The sequence below is a fragment of the Benincasa hispida genome, chromosome 6 (assembly GCF_027475165.1).
Source record: "Benincasa hispida cultivar pf3 chromosome 6, pf3_genome.v1.1, whole genome shotgun sequence".
Taxonomy (NCBI): domain Eukaryota; kingdom Viridiplantae; phylum Streptophyta; class Magnoliopsida; order Cucurbitales; family Cucurbitaceae; genus Benincasa; species Benincasa hispida.
Genome location: NC_143483.1, coordinates 18,642,545 through 18,661,402, shown reverse-complemented (window position 1 = coordinate 18,661,402; position 18,858 = coordinate 18,642,545). Strand labels below are relative to the sequence as shown.

Here is an 18,858-nt window from a genome sequence, read left to right as displayed (position 1 = left end):
AGTTATTTAATTTGAATTTAAAAAAATTTAATTTAATTTAATTATATTAACAAATTAATGTAATTAAACCATATATTATATCTCATATAATATATAACTTATAGTTTATTATATCACATATGATATAACCTATAAATTAAATTATCTCATATAAACTATAGTTTTAATATGAATCAAATTCATATTAATTTTAACTTATAGTTTTTTATATGAATTCATATAAATAATGTTTGATTCATATTCAAATATTTATTTCTCTCGTATAAACTTTATACATACATTATATTAATTGTATCTTATATAATTAATTTCCTTAAATTAATATGAACAATTCAAGTTAATCCAGAATTAATTTGATTCTCAATAATCTTTATTAATCTAACGAGAGGACTTTATGGGCCTACAGATTGAAACTCCATTATACGAGATTAATTAATTAAACTCTTTAATTAAATTAATCTTCATTTATTAATTTTCGGTCACTCCACTAAAGACCGGTAGTTGCCCTCTTCTTACTGTAGATATATTTCTGTTCATTTGATCAATCAACAGTACCTCGACCTTTCACAAATCGATCGTAAGTATAGTTGAGTCAAAATTACCATTTTACCCCTGTAGTTACATCTAACTCCTTAAGTATCATTGATCCTTCTAATGGGCAATTAGTCATTGTCCAACTATAACTGAACCTTTCTTGGGTCAGTAGAGGGTGTTGCTCCACATTGTCAAGATCTGAAATCAATTCTTATGGGAGCAATCTATCTACTTACCCTAACAACAGGAATGAGTTAATTTCTTCTTGTGTAGTTGTGTTTTCTGCTTCCCAATCAGACGAATCCCCAAAATGGTAGGCATATTAAGTCAGCATATCTAGCCACTCTTACCCATGTAAATGAAAGGACCTCCTTAATAAATAGAAGTTCACAACTCACTCAGGATTAAGGTCAAGTCACCTTTGGTCATCCTGGTGAAGTGTAAGTCTCTTCTAGTAACAGTATTATAAAGAGAGACTCAACATTTTATTGTTTGGTCTTATACAAACTCTTTGTATAGAATACCCCGCTCACATGTCTTCATATAAATGATCATCAGATCATTCGTAACACATTACAACAATTATAACAATTACAAAGTAGGTCGTATCTATATTCTCACCAGGATAAGGTACTCAACCTTATTCATCTACTACATACCATTTTATTACTTGAACATGATCCACATGTATGTCACCACATACACATTAAAGCTACATGGAATAACCTTGGATCTTATTTTATTGGTTTTGGGTTAATGTAACTAAATGTCTAATAAAATAACACTTATTTTATTAAATAAATAATCTGTTTGTACAAATAAAAATTACAAACTACAAGACCACGAAATTTAGGATATCAACCTCAACAATAACAAAAGATAGATTGAATAGATATTGATGGAGAAAAATCAGGAATAATATCTAATTAACATCGTTGACAATCTTTTGCTTGATTCAGGTACAATATTTGGTTTTAATCAAGAATCAGGAATAAGGATGGTTAAAATCTCATAACTCAATATACAATTACACTATATATGTGAACGTAAATTAGTTGATTTCCAAAACCCACTAAGGACAAACTCGAAATACAAAGAAATTAAATCTGAGCACGTGTGGGATACCTGTTTTGTCAAAATTCTGAATAAATTCAAATTTTTCCAAATTTCCAAGTCAACCCTCAAATGTTACTATATACTCCAATTTTCCTCGACAAAAACTATGTAGTGTCATGCTTCATGCATTTCCATTTTCATTACATGACATAAATTCTATGTAGTCATAAAGAACTCAGAAAAGCTAGCACGTGAGATATTCTTCTTTATTAAAGACAGTAGAACCAGCTTCAACAATTGCTTATTTCACAGCGCCTTGATCTTCTAGCCTTTTGCCTGCTTTTCTTAGTCCTTTTCTGCTTGATCGCTCACTCGCCTCCTTAGGTATCAGATTTATATTGAATAACTAAGCATAGTGGTGAAAAGGTGTAGTTACCTGAAAGAAAGGCCAGTGGGTCAAATAGGTCAGGAAGAAAGAGTCTGAAGTCAGGTCGAACAACATACATCTTGGTTGGTTTTACCACCACTAGAGATTGGACATATACTCAATCTTTATTTGGTGGGACAAAAAAGAGAGAATTATTTCATTTCAATGCATGTGTCTGCTAGTATCGTATGTAAGAGAAAGACTGCATTTAGGAGTGATCTTTCCCTCTTCGGTTAAATTCCATGTTTGGCCCTATGGTTTGAGTAAAGTTAGTCGTTTTAAAATTTAGAATTTAGTTCCTATTGTTTGATATAACTCCATATATAGTCTTTATAGTTTGTTAAATCAGTCTCTGCCATAAGGACTATTTATTATGAAGTTTTTATCAAACTACAAGGTGAATTCTAATTATAAACCATAAAATCTAAATTTTAACTTAATCCAAACCATAGAAACTAAATTTAAAATTTTCCTATAAATTATATAATATTACAAACAATAATTATATAATTTTTTTAAACATAAAATATATTCATAAATAAATTAATAATAATTTATTATCAACTAATATTTAATATGTAACTACAACTAGTTTACAATTATTTAAATTATAATTCAATTTCTGAATTTACTATCAAAACACATATCTTAAAACATGAAATACAACTCTATTTCTATCTAATCTCTTATTTTCAAATTTATATTTGCAGATTTTCGACCAGACAGACCCTATTCTTTTGTGTGTGAATTTTGAAAATAAATTTGTTTTGTAAAAAAAACTCATTCACCCACATGCATTGAAAGTTTTTGCCATATGCTACTTTTGGTTTTTTTTATTATACTTTTTTCTGAATTGTCTGAACGGTAAGGGAGGGTTGTAATGGACATTTGAGTCAAATTTTGTGTGTAAATTGAAGCCCATTGTGCTATTGATGTACAAAAGTAGGAAACTTTAGACATTTTGGTAATTACACCTATTTGTTTAGAGCTATGCAAAAAGCCCTTCCATGTTTTACCAAACGTATAAAACAGTTAACATTATCCTAAAACTATTTTTAATCCTCCCAAAATCCCAAATGGACCCAAAGTCAAAAGGCACCCATTATCCCAACACTTACACAACTCGGCCAATGAACTTGAAAAAAACTCTCCACTGTTACTTAACTACAAATTACTTTCTATACAAAACCTTAATTCCCAAGAATTTAAGTATCACCAGTCCTTTTGGGATGGTGACCGAATTTTGGACTCTGTTCTTGATTAGACATCATTATCATCATCGTCCGAATGTAATTCACTGACATTTGCCAAACTGTCTTCAATATCCTCGATCCTTGTTCTCATGAATTCACCGCTAAATCCACGTCCATGTCAGCAAACTGTTCTGCTTCCTCTTCAAGAATATTTAGTTGAAAATGATAGATACTATCCACTGAACTTTTGCAAGTTGAACTCGAAGTTTTTCGATTCATTATTTCACATTTTATTTGCTTCTGAACCCTCCCAAACGTAAGATATCGTCCAGAAAATGCTGGTAGAAAACTGAATAAGAAAATGAATGTCACTCTTTTTACCAGTTTTTCAAGGATTATGAATGCATGAAATGTTGCCATGTTTAAGATGAAACCTAGAAACCATTCATAAAGACAATCCCAAGACATGTAAGGATGTGATGGTCTCAGAATGTACAAATTTATATGGCCAACGCTTGATGATCTCAGAATGCACAGATATAAATAGCTAACACATTTTTATTTTAATGGAAAACTAACGTTCATGAAGAAGATAAAAGATCAAAGTAGAGAGGCACACAATGTAGGTCATTATATCTAGGTGAAAGAACTGATGGTTGAAGTAAAGACACAAGAAACCGACTCCTTAATCTCTCAATCAAGGAGAGCCCTATGGAACTGAAATCCAAAAGAGTTTGTTCCAACTTACGAACAAGAGACAAGAAGAGCTGTAAAAATTTTAGATACAGGCAGAGATCAAAGAAGTAGAACTGTAAAGAGACAGGTCCAAAACAAAGCCAAAAAGATCTTACCAGAATCCAGACTCTACCGACATTCTTACATAAAAGGTGAGGACCGAACAAAACTCTGGAAGGCAAAGAGAGATGGCTTCCCATAGGTTATTAAAGGTGCCTTTATAAGTTAGTTACCATTGGATTGAAACTTTAGTCTTATGAAGGAAATCTACTAAACATCGAATGACTCAATGTCTTTCCCCTACTTTTCTCCATGAAAATATAAAAACCAAGTGAAAGAAGAATGCCTTTCAGGCACCTTTATCCTTATTGGTGCCATGTATCAGCAAAATGCTGAGACACCAGCTCATCCTTTTATGCATTGTTCCATTGCATCTCTTTTCTGGAAAATTATTTTTGAAGCCGGGTGGTCATTTCCATGCTCCAACAATATTTTTGATATTCTTGCATCATTACTGGTCATTCAACCTTTTGGTGGTACTAAAGGCAATTTGATTGGCTCTTTTGCAAACTTTCTTCTGGAATCTTTGGGGCGAGCATAATAGCCACCTTTTCAAAGACTCTTTTTCCTCTTTTGATCGTTTTGCGGAATTTGTTCTTTTTAGTTTCTACTGTTTTTTTTCTTTTCTTTTTTTTTAATGCAAAACTAAGCACCCGTTTCCTCACTTCAGCTTATCTTATTTAATCTCCCATGGGAGACTTTACTGTGATCACATTTTGGTGTTGGGTTTTTCTAAGTATCAATGAAATGTTTCTAATACAAAAAAAAAAAAAAAAAAAAAAAAAAAAAAAAAAAATGACAGTGAACGAAGAATCAAACAAAAACCATTCAAGAGTTTTGTAATTAAAATGTACTTCACCAATTTTATTGCTGCTGTGCTACCTTTTTTTACTAAATAAGTTTGGTATTTCGAAGCTAACCTGCTTAGGAAAAAGATTAGAACTAAATTTCTATTGGTTCTATAATTTCTTCTCATCCATAAACATACCTTAAGGCATCTCCTTCAGAATTGCAATCAACAAATGCAAAACCCTTGCAGATTGGTTCCCTAGTCTTTTTGTTTCCAATGACTGCAGGAGTTATATTGATGATTCCAGGAAAGCCTTTAAAAGCCACGATCAGGTCTCTGTGAATGTTCTTTTTTTTTAGGAAGGTTGACAATGCGTACACGAACTCCAGTACTAACAATCTCTGGAGCTGAAGAAATGCACGAAACTCAAGTTAGATCAAATTAGAATAGACAAGTAGAAGTATTAGAATGACAAAAGTTCATTAATCATTAAGCCTTTTACAAGTCTAGAGTGGATTTCATACAACAGTGTGGCTAGTTCAACTGTGTGAGTTATATAATATTTTGAGAGAATGCTTTTGTAATTAGGGAGAGATTTCAATGTGATTATAATAATTTTTCGCATAGTGATATTTTTCTGGTACCTGGTTTCTTTCCAGTTTGGAGTTTTTTCACGTTAAATCTTGTGTTTCCAGTTTTATTGTTTTCTTTTAATTTTTCTGTTATTTTTCTGCACATTCTTGCGGTATGGGAGGTTTTTCCCAATGTTTTAGCAAGAGGTGCAAGAAAACCCTTCTAAGCTATGTTTTGAATTGGTCAACCTCAAGATTTCAAAGAACTATAAAGGTTCCTTGTTTAACTAGGTAAAGTAGAACCGCAATTCAAAATAAATCGATTTGGCTGGAATAAGGAAAACCTGATTTGACATTACAACATCTAAACCGGCCATGATTGAACCCTCAATTTTAGCATAGGCTAACTTTTATAAACCATTGTTGACAGAGTGCAAGAAATCAACGATAGGCATTGGGGCAAATATGAAGCAAGAAATTTGGCGTATTTACTTGTACAGCATTGGGCCCACTTTCGACAATGGGATTCTGCACATTCACCAGTAGAGCAAAACAACTTTTTGGGGGCAAATTGTACCTCAATTGAAGAATAGTGTCATAGCCCATAAACATTTTAGCTAGCTAGGGAAACTTCGACTTACAGAGGGCAGAGTGCCATTCCACATGGTCTTTATCATCCAACTACTACATCAAGAATACCCTGCTAGCCCATCAATGGACACACATAGTGTGTCAAGATTTTGGTTAGATTTGGACAACCGTATGCTTCTTTCTTGGTGACTATGAAGTTCACCAACATCACAAAATTTTACCACTCTCCCAAGTTGAGTTCAGTCACCATTCTCTTACATAAAGACAATGAACCCTCGACATATCTCCACAATGATACAATATTGTCTATTTTGGACATAAATTCTCACAGGTTTGATTTTGGAACCACCCAAAAGGCCTCACACCAATAGAGATAGTTGTCCTCACTTATATACCATGGATCTCTCCCTTTCCAAGGAACTTTGTTTGTACCTAATAATTCTCCCCTCGTCCGTCCCACTCCCTAACCACCAATGAAAGTTTGCTCTAATCTGGACCCAGAGCAAAGCTAGATAAAATACTACCTCAGATCACATTGTAGAATCTACTTGATGTCTACCACTATCGTACCCTTAATCTCCTTCCCTCAAACAAAGATATACTCCTCCTACCAAATCCACTTGATTAGATAAAGCTCTACTTGTTTGCTACATCTCAAGCACTTCTTGTCCGAACAAGAGATTCATCAACAAGACTGCTAATTTTATTTGGAATCTGAGAATATCACTAACATAGCTAGGTTTACTTTAAATCATAGCTATGACACCGTAATTAAGAACAATGAACTTTTCACATATCTCCACAATGGTACGATATTCCTACATTTAATCTATGTGGGCAAATGTCCACACTCACAAAAATAATTTACCAAAAAAACAAAAAGAACTACGAGCTAAACAATAATAAACATTTCAATTCGGCAGCAAGCTGCAGAATCAGGGAATAAAGAGTTACAAAATTGAGAGGGATTGAGACTGACCTACTTTCTCTATGGCATTTCTACTAGTTTTGGACTCAGAAGAAGACTGATTCTAGAGCTTATTGATATTTGCAGTCTGAGCTTCCCTACTCTGCTTCATTTCTTGCAACAATTTGTCTTCAATCGATGTATCATACTCATTCCCTTCTCCAAATCCACGAGGCCTCGCCGCATGCCACTCTCTCGTGTTCTTCAACGGCAAAAGAATTTCATCTTCATCCTCGTCCTGAAAATCATCTTCATCCTCATCAAAAAATTCATCGAACTCAATGTCGGAATCACTCTGTTCAGTGAGGGCAATGCCGCCTTTCCCAGACCTCTTCATGGCAAAAACAGGAAACCCCATTGGTCCTGAGCCATGGACAAGAGACAAACTGAAATGGGGTGGCCGGAATTTTGTCGATTTGGGAGAATTGTAATGCCAACTGTGATGCAGTGACGGCCAAATCGTGCTGAAAGGGCAGTGAAGGGACGGAGAATCAATCATCTCTGCTCCGCTCTGATGAACGATTTTCCTACTGAAGAGGCAGTTTTGCAAGGTGGTTTATCAAATTATATGAATTTCCTTAACTGTGATCATATACTTTTCATAGATTCGTTTAAACGTCTGGTGTCGTGGTGTAGTTGGTTATCACGTCAGTCTAACACACTGAAGGTCTCCGGTTCGAGTCCGGGCGACGCCATTACTTTTCTCTCTGTAATTTTCCTCTTAATTTTTTTTTCTTTTTAACTTTGTTTTTTTCTTTTGATCAATAGTGAATTTACTTTTTGTATTTTTCCTCTTAATCCTTTTTTTTAACTTTGTTTTTTCTTTTAATCAATAGTGAAATTTTCACTTTTTTTTCCATTAGAAGAACTTTCCACCTTATTTAATTATGTGGCATGAACATTTTTCAATAAAAAAAAAAACTTATGACAAAAATGACAATTCCCAATTTTATTATTTAATTATATATAAAGTTTTTTTTATTGATATTTTTTATATTTTTTCCAAATTTGTATGGTACTAACTAGTTGATAACTACGTGTGTTGTACATCTTATATAACTTTTTAATATGATAATGTTATTTGTATCATCTATTCCTTTATTAAAACTAAATAAATGACCTGATTTGTTTCAAAATTTGTCAACCAATATTATATTTAATTAATCATCTTGGTCATTTATTGTTACGAGATTGCTATAATCTTGATGAAGTTATGTGATTTTGAGAACTAAATTGAAGTCATTTTAGTATATAATTCATCTTCAGTTTGATCCTTTAATTTGAACTTTATAAGATGGAGGTCGTTTTTTGCCTTCATATTTTATTTTAACAATATCTTAGGCATTTTATTTCAAATATATGATCCACTCAAATTAGAAGCATCAATTTATTCTCTAGTAGTTTTGGAAAAAACTAAGACCCGTTTAATAACCATTTTATTTTTTTGTTTTTGATTTTTGAAAATTAAGCCTATATCATTTATATTTTTTGTCATGATTTGTATCTTTCTTAAGTATATAATGGTTGATTTCTTAGCCAAATTCCAAAAATAGAAACAATTTTTTTAAAACAATTTTTTTTAGTACTCCAAATTTGGCTTAATTTTTTATAATATTGGTAAAAAGTAGACGAAAAAAAAAAAGAAAATGGTTATGAAATGGGGCCTAAATTACTTGCACAAATGGTTGTTTTATATAAAGAAAACCATAAAATCTTTGAAAAATGCCCCACTAATGTCTCAATTACATAAACAAATAGAGAAAGAATCAAAGGCATAGAAAAAGTATAATGGAACACAATCTAGTTGTGAAGATGATAATTGTCAAAAGATTTTGGTTCTTTTTTTTTTTTCCTTAACTTCCTTCTTTCAATTTGAAAGTTCAAAAGTCTCTTCAATTTTTTGTGCATGGCAAGGCTTAATTATGATAATAATGTTTGTGATTGTAGGGATTAAGTCCCGCGTAACAGAAAAAATCAAATCTGACTCTAATTTAATAATAATAATAATAAAAGTATTGGAAAACAAACCTAGACTATACATTAAAAAAGATAAAAGGAATTCAAAACCTCTGTTGGATATAAACGACATCTCTATTGGGTTTTCTGAGGCGGGATAATGGAATCCCCTCTTCTTGGTTTGGGAGAAAAATGAGAAAAAATGAGAGAGAACTATGTACAAAGGAGAGATTTTTTTTCATTAAAACCACACAATCAAAATGAGAGTCGGGAGAAGATCAGGGAGAAGACTTCCTCTACCCATAAAAAATGGGAGTTACCTATTTAATTTTATTTATTAATTAAAATAAATAAATCTAATTTTAATTTATTTTAATTAATTAAACAATAATAAATTAATTTAATTTAAATTAATTAATTAAATCGAATTTAATTTATAAAAAATTGAATTAAATAATTATTAATAATAAAATTAATTAATAATAATTAAATATCTCCTATAATTAATTCAATGTGTATTAGAATCATATTCTAATACAGCCTTCTCACATAACCTATAGTTTCAATTTAATTAATTTAATTAAATATAATCAACTTAAAATAATTAATTTTTCAATTAATTAATCATTAACTTAAATATCCCATATTTAATTTAACCTTATAATTGAATCAAATTCATTTATCTTTCTCTCATATAATCTATAGTTTTAATGTGCATCTTATGCGCATTATTTTTAACATATAGCTTTAATATGAAATTAATTCATATTACATTTAATATTTAAAACCTTCAAATATATAATTCTCCCATAAGTTAATTTTTAAATCAAAATCAAAAATAAATTTATATCATAAAGTTTAATTAAATTATAAACTTTATATTATAATGTATCTACATATGTTATATTATTTTCCCTCAGTTAATTTGAACAATTCAAATTACTTTAATTTCCTCAATACTTTTTTTATTTTTTGAGCTACCAGTGGGACCTAATGGACTTACAGATTAGAAGCTCCAACGATATGAGATTAATTGGCTAAACTCATTAACCGAGTTAATCAATATTCGTTAACTGTGGGTACACTCCACTATAGACTCACAGTTGCACTCTTCTCACTGTAGATATATTTATGTGTCTACGAATATAGACCAAGAACAGCAAGTTAGTCTTTCATGAGTATTCGTAACACCAACTGGGTTAAATTACTGTTTTGCCCCTGGGTTACTTCTACATCCTTAAGTACTACTGTTCATCTAATAGACAATCTGTTTGTGGTCCAACCAACAAACAGAGAGATCCCTCTCAGGCCAATGAGAAGGCAGGGTCCTATGTTCAAGACTCGAAAACATCACTTAAGGGAAAACTCATGTACTTTCCTAAAGCAGGAAAGGAGTGAATTCCATCTTATGAAATTACGTTCCCAACTATCCACTCGGTTCTCTCTCCAAAATGGTAGGCTTATTGTGTTGGCGAGCTAGCCACTCTCACCCATACAAATCAAAGGATAATCCCTCGTGAACAGGAGTTCATAACTCACTCAGGATTGAGACTAAGTTACCTAGGTCATCCTAGTGAAATAGAAACCTAACTAGTCAACGGTGTTACAGCTAAGGGTTACTATTTCGTGGTCCAGTCTCATGGAACTCATTGCATGGGATACCATCACTTACATGTCTCCTACACGAACATGTTGAATCATTGTGTTTATATCAAATACAAAGTGGGTCGTATCCATAGTGTTACAAGATAAGGCACCCAACCTTGAACAGTGATCCTCGTATGTTTTCGCATACAGCTCAAGACTCATACAACAACCTAAGATGTTAGTTTATTGGATTATAGTTATTTAAGCATGATTAACATAATATAAACATTAACGCTTTATTGAAAAACATCAATAATAATTTATTAATGAACAACCAAAAGTTACATTTACTATCTACGAGTTTTAGGGCATAAAACTCAATAATGATATCATTCAAATCCTTCATTCTTATTTAAGATCTCTCTAATATGTTTTTTTTTAATTGATACCCAAAAACTAAAAATACAACCATTTATCATGGTATAATATGATTTTTGAAGAAAATTTTAAAAATAATATTATAATTTTAAAACATATCTTATAAACATAGTAATACATAAAATAATAATATGGTAAGTTCATAGTTAGCTCAGGATTAAGGTCAAGTTACCTAAGTCATCGCTTTGAAATGTCAGTCTTAAACAATAAACAGCGTTATAAAGTAAGAGTGACTTAATTCTTTGTCCGATCTTATGCAAACTCATTGCATAGGAAGCCACCACTCCTCATGTGAATACATGAACGAATCAGAATCACTTTGTTTGTAGCACTTTACAACAAATTATAACAACTAAAGAGTAGGCTATTTAGGGCAATGAGGAAGAAAGGTTGGGTATCTTTTGCATTGTATTGAGTAGAGCTTTGAAGAGCTTGCAAAGGAATGGGGTCTCGGCTCCCTTGGCAATTTTTCCTAAATAGTGAATACATAAGCTAAGTTCTATTAGTTTCATATTAGACTATATAATATATATTATTATTTGGAAAGAATATCTTATTTGATATTTTCTATACAAAACCTTTCCTGAAGTATAGCTAAGTCCAACTATTTCAACAACATAATTCTCATTTCTGGCAAGAATTTGACTTGAAATGCCAATACACTTGATAGAAGGGCCAAGAATTATATATTACTGATGCATTGTTTAATGTGATGAAATAATGGTGTAGAATGTGATGGTGGAATATGCGTTGTGCATGCAAGTTTTCTCAGCAAGGTCCAAGTATAAATCCTACTGAGTTACTTGGTAAGCCCAAGGTCGAACACAGGGACTAAGAATCCAGTATGCGATGGTAAAATTCGATTACTTTGCGGTAACAAATAAATCAAAGTGTTGGTTGATTTGTTGTTTAAGATATAAAGTTTATGCAGTGGATTTGAGAAAAGAGTTAACTATGCGAAAGATACAATGAGTATGCGGAGGAAGGTCTTTAGTTAGGGTTTCCTAAGAATGCGTTCAAGCTATGCGATCATGCTACACTCATGCGACAGCAATTCATTTCCAATCTAAATGTGATAGCTCCTAGTTTTAGGACGCATGCGATATATGTGATGATGTCTATAGAACTTATTCCTAGGTCTCTACTTCTTGCTTATGCGATGATGAAAGATGCACACAGGTACAAGGTGACCGCATACAATCATATCCTATCTCTAGGGTGCATGCAATGCGTTAATAGCAAACAGAACTTATTCCTAAGCTTCTATCTCTTGATTATGCGGTTCTAATCTGACTCTCCCGAGCCTAGATTCTAATATGAGTTTTCCAAGCCTAGATTCTATCTTTAGACTACCCTTTCAAGTATCTCTAATGGACGAATGATGCATACATAATACAAGATGATCGTATAGAATGAAGATCTCAGGTTATGCTAGCTAAGTTCTTCTCATCCCATTCGATAGATTTAGCTACTCATGCGTAATGTAAAGAGAGTGGACAGATATAAAGATGCAATTTTCATTTTATAAATAGGTTCAGAGTACAAAATGACAATGGAAAATAAGGGTACAGAGCCTGGTAGCAATATCTTGCTTCCCAAGGCTTTTACACTGTGTTATCTCTATTCTGCCCAAAAGATGTTCTTGCTTCCACAGAGTTGGCTCTCTCTCTGGTTTCGATGCTTCTCGACATTCTTCCGGGTTCACCGAGAGGATTTCTCGATGTAATCTCCCTACACTCGCTTCCGCCTCCTAAGTAAAAGAAAACTATGAACAAGGTTAACTTCTATCTATATGGTGAGCTCTCTGGACTGAGCGAACTCCTTCAGTGAAGGTGACTTTCGGTATTTATAGAGCTTCAGGGTGAAGAAATTTTTCTCTCGAATGATTGCACTGATGGGATGTCATTAATTCTCCGTTTGATGCATCAAATATTTGTCACCGAAAAGTGTACTTGCTACAGTATGTCGTTAACGACTTGTCAACTTAATTTGGAATCAACCGTCATCAGCTTTCTGTCCCATCGTGATTTATTAAGCTTTCACCCAGATGTGTCCACCTTGATGCGTCAGCTCTATGCGGCCATCTTCTTGAGCAGATTTTCACAAACGCAAATGATTGCATAGTCTTGCGGTCGTAATCTCTTATGTGCTTGGACGTTAATTTCCTTAGATCGCAATTTCGCCTTGCGTCAATGCATTTTAATGCGATGGATGCATGCGATCGCAATGTTGCAAACTTAATGCTTTTGGACGCAATATTATATATTTTTACCGCCGCAATCCTGCATTGTTTTATATCTTTGCGCTGTAATAAAGTGCATTTCTGCCCGTTATCAATTACAAAATTCATAAAAGGCCCTCTAACTGAACCAATTTGATTTGTATAATCACCATCCAGAAAATGAAGTTTATGCATTTCAATCACATTTTATATGAGTTTTCTAGGTTAAAGTTCTTACGTTCTTAGTTTCAGAAAATAACCACTCCTTTAGTTCCCTTCTTTTGAAACCAAAGCTGGTTTATTTCCATATTTTGAGTACACGTCAATTAAGACAGCCTTTTCTTTTATCCTTAACCTGCATTATTCATTAATATAGAAACCAGATTAAGTTAGTTTCTCAAAGCGTAAAATGTAAAATCATGTTCTAAACAATCACTTGAAGCTGAAGAAACTCGATTTACAAGATCCATGAGCAGAAGCAGATCGTCCAAATCCCATTTCGATTGAAAACAAATGTTTACAATAAATAGTACAGATTATGCATCATAATAAAAATTACAGCATGCCTTTGAACAACAAAAAGGGTTCAGGTGATTATACCTTTTAAGAACTCTTATTCATGTAAATCTCTCGAATTATCACGAACTATTCGAACAGTCATGAACTCTCCAAACAACAACAAGAACGAACCAAAAGAGGAAGACATAACCACTTGGTGACCTCGGTATTCTCAGGATGAGAACCCAAGAGTGGTAGGCTCTGACTATTTTGGTTAGGAAGGAGTTTAGAAGTTTGGAGAAGGAAGACGATTAAGGAAGAAGAAGACTATTATATAGCAAGATCATTCAACCGTGTAGACAGTGAGCCTATTGTATATGCTCTCTCAATCTATCACATAGATTCTCCACAATTCATGTGTGTCTGATATGAAATAATAAAATCATATTTTATTTATTCCATTTTTCCAAAAACCAACTAACCTCCCACTAAGGTGGTTAGAGAGAAAAATGGATTAATTATCCAAATAATTAATAATATAAATAAATATGATAATTAACTTATCATATTATTATTTATAACCTATAGTTTTAATATTGAATCATATACAATATAAACTATAGTTTTTTTTCTCTATTTTATGGTATTTAATATAAATCATATTTATATTAAATTTAACAACTATGAATCTCATTCATAGAAAATATATTTGAATCATGTTGAAATATTTATTCTTCCAATTAAACTATAATGTATCAAATACATTATGTCAATTATATCATATATAATTTAATTAATTTAATTATATCGCACATAATTATTCCCTCTTATTAATTTGAACAATTCAAATTAACCCAAAAACTGATTCTCAACTAATCCTTTTTGAGCTACCAATGGGACCTTATGGACCCGTAGCTTGAAGCTCCAACGGTACGTGAATAATTAATTAAACTTTTTAATTACATTATCCACCATCTGTTAACTATCAGGCACTCCACTAAAAACTGACAGTTGCACTCTTCACATTACAGATATATTTCTGTGTCCATTGGATATAACCAATCAACAGTACGATGACCCTTCTCAAATTGCTCGTAAGTACAGCTAGGCTAAATCCCCATTTTCCCCTATAGTTACCTTTAACTCCTTAAGTACCACTGATTCCTCTAATAAATAATAGATCATAGCCCCACTATGACTAAACCTCTCTCAAGCCAAAAGAGGGTGTGGCGCTACATTGTTCAAGATCCGGAATCAGTCTTTAAGGGAGCAATTTATCTATTTACCCTTGCTTCGGGGAAGGAGTGAATTCTATCTTATGTAGCTGAGTTTCCAGCTCCCCAATCAGACGAATTCCCAAAATGATAGACTTGTTGAGTCAGCGATCTGGCCACTCTCACCCATACAAATCAAAGGACCACCCTCATAGGCAGGAGTTCACAACTCACTCAAGATTAAGGTCATGTTACCTATGATTATCCTAGTGAAATGAAAGTCTCTATTATGAACGGGATTTCGTGGTCTGGTCTTATACAAACTCCTTTGTATAAAATATCCTTGCTCGCATGTCTAATACATGAATGATCAGGATCAGATCATTTGTAACACTTTACAATATTTGTAACACCATACTCATAGTGTCACCAAGATAAGGTACCCAACTTTATCCATATACTACAGACCATTTAGGTTATCACTTAAACATGATCCATATGTATGTCTCCACATACATGTTTAAGTTACAACGATAACTTTGAATGTTAGTTCATTGGTTTATGGTTAATGCAACTAAAATATCATATATTTCATAGACAAAGTGAATAAAAATATCATAAAGTATTATTAATCACATATATGTTTGTTCAAACAAGGTTTACAAACTATAGAACCCTACGAGATTTAAGACATCAACCCTAACAATCTCCCACTTGTCCTAAAGCTAGTTGGGTGTACAAGATAATCAAATTACAAGTATACAAAACAATAAATTGGGGCATAACATGCCTAGTACAAGATCTCCCACTTGCGCTAGTCTAGTCGTGGTCTGTCCCATAGGCCCATACTCTGCAGGTGACCCTCAAATACTATAGCCATCAGGGACTTCGTAAACAGATCAGCAACATTGTGCTCCAAAGCGTGACAATCACGTCCCCTCGATGCAACATCTCTCGAATGAGATGATACTTCCGCTCTATGTGCTTGTTGCGCTTATGACTCCTAGGCTCACGAAAATTAGCCACAACACCACTATTACCATAATAAAGTGTGATGGGCTTTGACATGTCTAGAACAACTTCCAGATCAGTCAGGAATTTCTTGAGCCAAACGGCCTTCTTAGCAGCTTCACAAGCCACTACATACTCAGCCTCCATGGTGGAGTCCGTGATGCACCCCTGCTTGGTGTTTCTCCATACTCCACCCCCTCCGTTAAGAGTGAACATTGATCCTGAAGTGGATTTTCGATAATCCCTATCAGTCTGAAAATTAGAATCCATGTATCCTATAAGGATCAAATCCTTAAAACTATACACAAGCATGTAGTCCCTCGTTCTCCGTAGATACTTGAGGATGTTCTTAACGATTGTCCAGTGGTCATATCCTGGATTAGACTAATATTTACTAACTATCCCCACTGCATAGCAAATGTCAGGTATGGTACATAACATCGCATACATCATACTGCCCACGGTAGATGCATAGGGGACCCGTCTCATATCCTCAACCTCTTGAGGTGTCTTAAGACACTGTTCCTTATAAAAAGTAACTTCATGCCTGAAAGGCAATAGATCCCTCTTGGAGTCCCACATCGAATACTTGCTCAACATCTTGTCAATATACGATGTCTGAGACAGTGCTACCATTTTGTTCTATCTCGAAAGATCTTAATACCAAGAACAAACTGAGCCTCTCCCAAATCTTTCATTTGAAATTGGGTTGCTAGAAATTTCTTAACTGTAGTCAGTAAACCTACATCATTCCCAATGAGTATGATATCATCTATATACAACATTAGGAAAGCTACTGAACTGTTGATGATCTTCTTGTAGACACAAGGCTCATCAACGTTTTGATCAAAGGTATAAGATTCGATTGCAGTATCAAATCTTATATTTCAAGATCGAGATGCATGTTTCAGTCCATAAATAGACCGATTAAGCTTGTAAACCTTTTGCTCTTGACCTTGGACTATGAATCCCTCGAATTGCACCATATAAATGGAAAAAGAATCTCATCTTCATCCTCGTCCTAAAAATCATCCTCATCCTCATTGAAAAATTCATCAACTCAATGTCGGAATCACTTTGTTCAGTAAGGGCAATGCTGCCTTTCCTAGACCTTTTCATGGCAAAAACAGGAGACCTCATTGGTCCAGAGCCATAGACAAGAGACAAACTAAAATAGGGTGGCTGGAATTTTGTCAAATTGGGAGAATTGTAATGGCAACTGTGTTGCACTGACGGCCAAATCGTGACAACTGCTCCATTTTGATAAACGATTTTCCCACTGAAGATGAAGATAAGAGGCAGTTTTGCAAGGTGGTTTATGAAAAATATCTTTCTCTTTATGTGATCATATTAATTATTAAAGATTCAAATGAACATCTGGTGTTGTGGTGTAGTTGGTTATCACGTCAGTCTAACACACTGAAGGTCTCCGGTTTAAGTTCGGGCAATGCCCTAATTTTGTGCTATTTTATTAATACTTTTTATATTTTTCCCAAATTTATGTGATACTAGCTAGTTGATAACTATGTGTGTTGCACATATTCGTATAACTTTTTAGTATATAAATGTTTATTTGTATCATCTATTCCCTAATCAAAACAAAATAAATGGCATGATTTGTCTAAAAATTTATCAATTAATATTCTATTTAATTGATCATCTTGATCATTTATTGTTACGAGATTGTTGTAATCTTGATGGAGTTTTGTGATTTTGAGAACTAAATTGAAGTCATTTAAGTATATAGTTCATCTTCAATTTGTTCTCTTAATTTGAACTTTATATAATGGATGTCATTTTTTGCCTTCATATTTTATTGTAACAACACCTTATTCATTTTATTTCATATATATGATCCACTCAAACTAGAAACATCAATTTATTCTCTAGTCGTTTAGAAAAAACCAAGACCCCGTTTATTCACCATTTTGTTTTTTGTTTTTATTTTTTTTAAAAAATTAAGTCTATATTATCCACATTTTTTGTCATGATTTACATCTTTCTTAAGTATAATGGTTGATTTCTTAGCCAAATTCCAATATATATATATATATATATTTTTAAAGCTAAATTTTTTAGTTCTCAAAATTTAGTTTAGTTTTTTAAATCATCGGTATAAAGTAAACAATAAATGAAGAAAATTGGAGAGGGAAGTAGTGTCCATAAACTTTATTTTTAAAACCAAAACAAAAAATAAGTTACCAAACGGAGCTTAAATTACTTGTCACAAATGGTTTTTTTTATCTATAGAAAACCATCAAATCTTTGAAAAATGCCCTACTAATGTCTCAATTATATAAATAAATAGAGTGAGAATTAAAGGCATAGAAAAGTATAATGGAACACAATCTAGTTGTGATGATGATGATAATTGTGAAAAGATTTTAGTTTTTCTTCCCTTAACTTCTCTCTTTCAATTTGAAAGTTCAAAAATTTATTCAGAGTTTTGTCATGGCAAAGCTTAATTATGATAATAATGTTTGTGATATCATTCAAGTCCTTCATTCTTATTTAAGATCTCTCTAATATGTTTTTTTTTTTCTAAATTAATACCCAAAAACTAAAAATAAAATCATTTATTAACACATGGTATAATATGATTGTTGAAGAAAATTTTAAATATAATATTATAACTTTAAAACATCTCTCATAAACATAGTAATACATAAAACAATAATAAGATGAATAACCATCTTATTTAAAAATTATATAAAAATAAAATATGGTTAGCAACTAACTCTTTTTTAGTTCAATATGGTAGGAGATTCGAACCACGGATCTTTTGGTCATTAACACATCCGTATGTTCGGTTAATAGTAACTGGTGAATACTCTAGAATAATAATGTAAATCTTTTAATATAACTATAGGGTTAATATATAAGTTTATTTCATGAACTTTTTGGTTGTGTTTATTAGGTGTTTGAACTTTAATAAATCCACGAATTTTTAATTTTATGTCAAATAAGTGCTTGAACTTCAAAAAGTATGTATAATAGATCTCTAAAAT

At 32.6% G+C, this 18,858-nt stretch overlaps 1 non-coding gene and 1 pseudogene across 2 annotated transcripts; one reads left to right on the top strand and one right to left on the bottom strand.

Moving 5' to 3' along the window:
* Positions 1–2,994: 2,994 nt before the first annotated feature.
* LOC120079562 (uncharacterized) lies at positions 2,995–7,555 on the bottom strand (annotated as a pseudogene). Its single transcript, XR_005482261.2, has 3 exons — positions 6,938–7,555; positions 4,994–5,202; positions 2,995–3,559 (listed from the first exon to the last, which is right to left on the bottom strand). The product of XR_005482261.2 is annotated as an uncharacterized LOC120079562 (transcript).
* Positions 7,547–7,620, top strand: TRNAV-AAC (transfer RNA valine (anticodon AAC)). The gene has a single exon. It is a non-coding gene; the product is annotated as a tRNA-Val (tRNA).
* Positions 7,621–18,858: the final 11,238 nt, after the last annotated feature.